We start from the raw sequence: 6,018 nt of genomic DNA on the forward strand, positions 1-6,018 counted from the left end.
TAAAAAAAAAGAATCGAAAAAAAAAGCAGATCACCATAGTCTAACCAAGTTGACACATAAAAGTATCCATCACAGTTATCTAATACACACCTCAAACTTAAGAGAGCCCCTGACTAGTCCTCCAAAACAATAGCTTTTCCCTCAGAATTTTCTATTATCTGTTATTCAAGCTGAAAAAAAAATCCAAGTCATCTTAGACTGCTTTCTCTCCCAATATAATAAATACTCAAACTATCAGAAAGTCCTGCTACCTGCAGTATAGCAGAGATCTAACCTGTGCTCACTGCCTTCTTGGCTACTACCTTAGCTAAATCTTCTCCCACCTGGATTTCTACAATAGCCTCCTAACATTCCATGTCTACTTCTGTGTTGCTTATGATCCGTTTCATTCATATGTATGCATATATATATATATTTTTTTTTTTCCTCACACTGCTATAAAGAAATACCTGACACTAGGTAATTTATAAAGAAATGTATTTCTCACAGATCTGGAGACTGAGAAATCTAAGATCGAAGTCCTAACCAATTAACTTCCTGATGAGGGCTCTCTTCATGGTTTGTAGATGGCTGCATTTCTTGCAGTGTCCTCACAGGATGGGGGAATAGAGAAGTTGATTTTCTCTCCTTTCCTTTCCCCTTTCCCCTTTCCCCTTTCCCCTTTCCTTTCCTTTCCTTTCTCTCTCTCTCTTTTTTTTTAAACAGTTTTGATCTTGTCACTCAGGCTGGAGTGCCATGGTGCGGTCTCGGCTCACTGCAACCTCCGCCTCCCAGGTTCAAGCAATTCTCCTGCCTCAGCCTCCTGAGTAGCTGAGATTATAGGCAACCGCCACCATGCCCAGCTAATTTTTGTATTTTTAGTGGAGACAGTGTTTCACCATGTTGGCCAGGCTGGTCTCGAACTCCTGACCTCAGGTGATCCGCCTGCCTTGGCCTCCCAAAGTACTGGGATTACAGGTGTGAGCCACCACGTCCAGCCAAGATTGATTTTTTTTTTTATAAAGCCACCAATCTCATTGGATTAGGACCCTACACTTATGACTCCATTTAACCTTAAGTCTCTCTCTCTTGTTTTGTTTTGTTTTGTTTTGTTTTGTTTGTGACGGGGTCTCACTCTGTCACCCAGGCTAGAGTGCAGTGGTGCAATCTTGGCTCACTGCAACCTCTGCTTCCGGTTTCACAAGATTCTCTCCCTCAGTCTCCAGAGTTGCTTGGATTACAGATATGAGCCACCATGCCTGGCTAATTTTTTTCTATTTTTAGTAGAGACGGGGTTTCACCATGTTGGCTATGGCTGGTCTCAAACTCCTGCCCTTCCAAAGTGCTAGGAATACAGGCATGAGCCACGGCACCCAGCCTAACCTTAATTATCTCTTAAAAGCTCATCTCCAACCACAGTCACATTGTGGATTGGGCCATCAACATATGACTTGGGGGTGCAGGAGCACAATTCATTCTCTAGCAGGGGGTAGTAATTTCTGCTGCCTTTCCCCTTGTAACAGTTGCTGATTTGTGGCACGCATTCAGAAGCTAAGTCAAAAGCAGTGGCTTGAAGCATTCAGCAGCCTCATGGGACTTCAAAGACAAAAAAGTGTATTTCAGGGTTACTAAGGCCCGAAATTTATTCAGACATTACTATTAACTCCACAAATAAAAGGTATAAGTCTTGAAAAAAAGGAAACTTCAGAAACGTGAGTTCAACATTCTATGCCACTTTTTTCCTCAACATATCTGCCAGTTCTTAAATTGCAGTGGTTGAGAGGTTTAGAAACAACAACAATAAAGTACAAATGAAGGCTCAATTCAGTGGCTCCCGTCTGTAACCCCAATACTTTAGGAGGCAAAGGTGAAAGGATCACTTGAGGCCAGGAGTTTGAGACCAACATGGCCTGGTGGCAACAAAAATTTTAAAAATTAGCTGGATGTGGTGTCATATGCCTGTAGTCCTAGCTAGTTGAAAGGCAAAACAGGAGGATCTCTTGAGCCCAGTAATTTGAGGTCACAGTGAACTATGTGTCACTGTACTCCAGCCTGTGTAACAGAGCAAGACCCTGTCTCTTAAAAATAAAAAAAAAATTTTAAAAGATACAAATTAAGAGAGTTAAAATCTGAACAGAACTTTTGACAATTTCACACTGCCAAGAAGATAGAAGTTTGTTTTCAGGGCCTGCCAAGGTGGGGGATTCATGTTAAACTTTCCAGGCTTTCAGCTGAAACCTCTAAAAGGCTATGACCTGGAAGTAAAAACAAACAAGAAATAGATCAGTTCTGTGAAGACTGAACCCAGTCGAATTATCTCACCCCTCATTGGATCAAGTTTGCCTGCTCCTTCCCCAAAGTCCTGACAGAAGAAAATTAAATCCCCTCTGGAGGAAGATAACATAACACAGAACTGTTGTATTTTTCATATATAATTTCTGACATCCCAACACAAAATGCCAGGTTGTTAGTATACGGAGCCAAATGTTGAAAATAGAAAGTAATAGATAAAAACCTACCACAGGAGATCCAGATATTGATATTATCTGATGTAGATTTTTAAATAACTATAATTAATATATTCAAGAAAATAGATTGCAAAATGGAGAATTTCATCGAAGAACTGTAATCAAACAAAATAATCTGATGGGAATTTTAGATACAAAAAAATTGAAAAAATAATGAATAGGTAGATCTAGCAGCAGATTAGAAACATAGTAGAAGAGATTAGTGAATTGGAAGATAAGTTAGCCCAAAATATCTAAACTGAAGCACAAAGAATAAAAAGGGTAGAATACACAGAAAAGAGCATACAAAAAATATAGGACATGGTGAGAAATTCTAACATGTTGGAGTTACAAAAGAGAGAAGAAAGGGAATGGAATATAACCAGCATTTGAAAAGATGTTGACTAAGGATTTTCCAATACAGATGCAAAGTTACTTAGGATCAGATGCAAGAATCTCTACAAATGTCAAGGAGGATAAATACAAAGATATCTATAACTAGACACACCATACTAAAACTGCTAAAAAATGAAAGAAGAAGAGAAAAATCTAATACTCACAGAGGAGTTTTCAATAGAAGAGGCAGGTATCAAGGCAATAGCATCTTAAAATTCTAAAAGAAATAACTAACCAAACTAAAAGTCAAACGAATGTGAAAATGAAGGTAAAATGAAATGCTTCAAAAGTACGTGTGAAACAGATGGTTTCAGACAAACAGACACAGAGAATTTGTTACCAGCAGCCCAAACTAAAAGAGAAACTGAAAGGATTCCTTTAGAGAGAATTCCAGAAGGCAGCATAAAATGGGCAGGAAAAAAATGAAGAGTAATGGAAAGGAAAAATAGGTAAGTCTAAATGAATATTGATCAAGTAATACAATAATAATATCTAGAATTTTATAGAAATGATATATGCTCTTAATAACATGGACTCAAAATATATAATGACTGTTTGTTTGCCTTTTCATGCCTTTTCATTTCTCCTCTTAAATACTACCTACTTAGTTAGAGGCCTTCCCTGGCTACCCTATGAAAATACTCTCTTACCTCTTACCCTACAGTCACTCTCTATACCAACAGAGGAATCTGGTTCTCACCTTCCCCCAGGAATCCTCAGTTTCCTTCCTTCAGAACTTCTTTCTCTAATTCTTCCATAGCTTCATTAGGTAACTTCTTGCATGTGATATTGTGTTTGTCACTGCATTTAACAAGCAGCATAAGCATAAACCCCTGGCCATAGGAGTCTGCAACATGGAATGAACAATGACATCTGAGACTTATCTAAAAATCCAATAAATACTTATATACTTAATTATATAGTTAAATACTTAATTTTAAAGCAAAATGTATAGTTAGTGGAAGTAACAAGATTCCAAAAATCAGGAAGATTAACACCACGACAGAGTGTACAGCACCAAGCTGATGAGAATATGAATCTTTTTATTCCTGCATTGAATTTTTTTAACATGAATTCTGCCTCAAATCTAAAGTTCAAGAGTCCTAAAGTATAGCAGTCAATTCTTATTCTACTATTGGCCCATGAGTCTAGCAAAAACACATTATTGAGAGACATTCTACACTATTATTAATTTTCTGTAAGCTTTGAAGCTCTTTTTCTCATTGAGTCTTTAGAATATAATGCAGTCATTAGTATTGTACTTTATTATTTATAATACATTTTTACATTTTCTGACCTCGCTGGATCAAAAAAACTACCCTCAGAGGGGCACTTGGTGAGTTTTGTAGTATGAATGAGAAAACTGAGATTCAGAGAGGTTAAGGGACATGCTCAAGGTTGAATAGCATGTAAATATCAGATTTGAGACTTTTTATCATCTACTCTGCTTTTAGATTATAACCTCTAATAGTTACATATTACATTCCAATTTATATAATGTGTTTATAAATATATGTGTGCACACATAATTACAGTTGATATTCAGGTTCTTTGACATATAGTGGCAAATAAACCACCTAAATAAACTGGCAATTTTGGAAGGTTTGAGATATGAAAATAGAACCCTTTTTATTTGCTGACTCTTTGAGAAAGCTGCTGGGCATTCTTTCACTTGAGTCAAGTGCCATTTTGGACAACAGTAGTCCTAACATTAGTCTAAAGTGGTGGCCTTCAGCTGTGGATGGTTTTTCCCTCTCCCCAGGGGTTCTTTGGCAGTATCTTCAGACATCTATGGTTGTTATAACGGGAAGAGGGATGCTACTGGTAGCTACTGGGTAGATACCAGGGGTGCTGTTAAACATCCTACAATGCATGGGACAGCTTCCCAGAACAAAGAATTATTCAGCCCAAAATGTCAATAGTGCTGAGGTTACAAGACCCTAATCTAAAGTAGTTAAGGTCTCTTGAGGGGTAGGAGTACCTCACTTTCTCTGCCAAACCACCGCTACTGCACTCTGGTTCCATTTAACCAAGTAGGCACTCCAATTTGCTAAAGCTCCCAAACAAGCCTGAACTTAGTGAAATTAAATCCATACTTCAGTGATAAAACCATGAAGAAAGCAGCAAGGAAATTGCCATAAAAGTCAAGATGGCAATTATATTTAGGAAGGAGGGGAGGGGTTATGATTTAAAAAGTGAGTGCAGAAGACTCCAATGGTGGCCGGCAATACTGTATTTCTTGACTTGAGTGCTGGTTTCTGGGATTCATTTTGTGATAATTCATTAAACTTTTCTTTATAGTTTATGCACTTTTCTTGATGTGAGTTGTATTTCACAATAATAAAAGGTTTTCAGAAAACGCACTTCAGTGATTGTCCTAGTTGTTTCCTGAAATAACTAGGATAAAGAAATATTACTGCCATGAATAAGCCAACTGTTTATATTGAATAACAAAGAATCAGAAAATGGTAGAAGCCCAATACTTAAACTAGAAATCCTGGTACAACTTTCAGCTCATCTTTCCTCTAGGTTCCCAAATCTGGTTATTTACTGAAGTCTATATATGCATGTGGGCATGCATGCATGCATGCACATACACAGAGACACACACACACAAACTTGAACACTAAATTATTAACAGAGATTGCAAAGTAACTGTCAAAAAGGCCAAATCCCCAATAGCTAATGATCAGTGCATTACTTTCTAAAGCCCAGTGATTCCCAGCCAGAGGAGGTGAGAGCAGGTCCAGCTAGAAAGCATATAGCAAAATAACCTGTAAAGTATTAGTATTTCTCTTTTTATAAGTTCTAGGATACATGTGCAGAATGTGCAGGCTTGTTACATAGGTATACATGTGCCATGGTGGTGTGCTGAACCCATCAACCCGTCTTCTACATTAGCTATTTCTCCTAATGCTATCCCTCACCTTGCCCACTACCCCCCGACAGACCCTAGTGTGTGATATTCCCCTCCCTGTGCCCATATGTTCTCATCATTTAACTCCCACTTATGAGTGAGAACATGTGGTGTTTGGTTTTCCATTCCTGTGTTAGTTGGCTGAGGATGATGGCTTCCAGCTTCATCCATGTCCCTGCAAAGGACATGATCTCATTCCTTTTTATGACTGCATAGTAG

The sequence above is a fragment of the Rhinopithecus bieti genome, unplaced genomic scaffold (assembly GCF_001698545.2).
Source record: "Rhinopithecus bieti isolate Rb0 unplaced genomic scaffold, ASM169854v2 scaffold_4981, whole genome shotgun sequence".
Classification (NCBI taxonomy): Eukaryota; Metazoa; Chordata; class Mammalia; order Primates; family Cercopithecidae; genus Rhinopithecus; species Rhinopithecus bieti.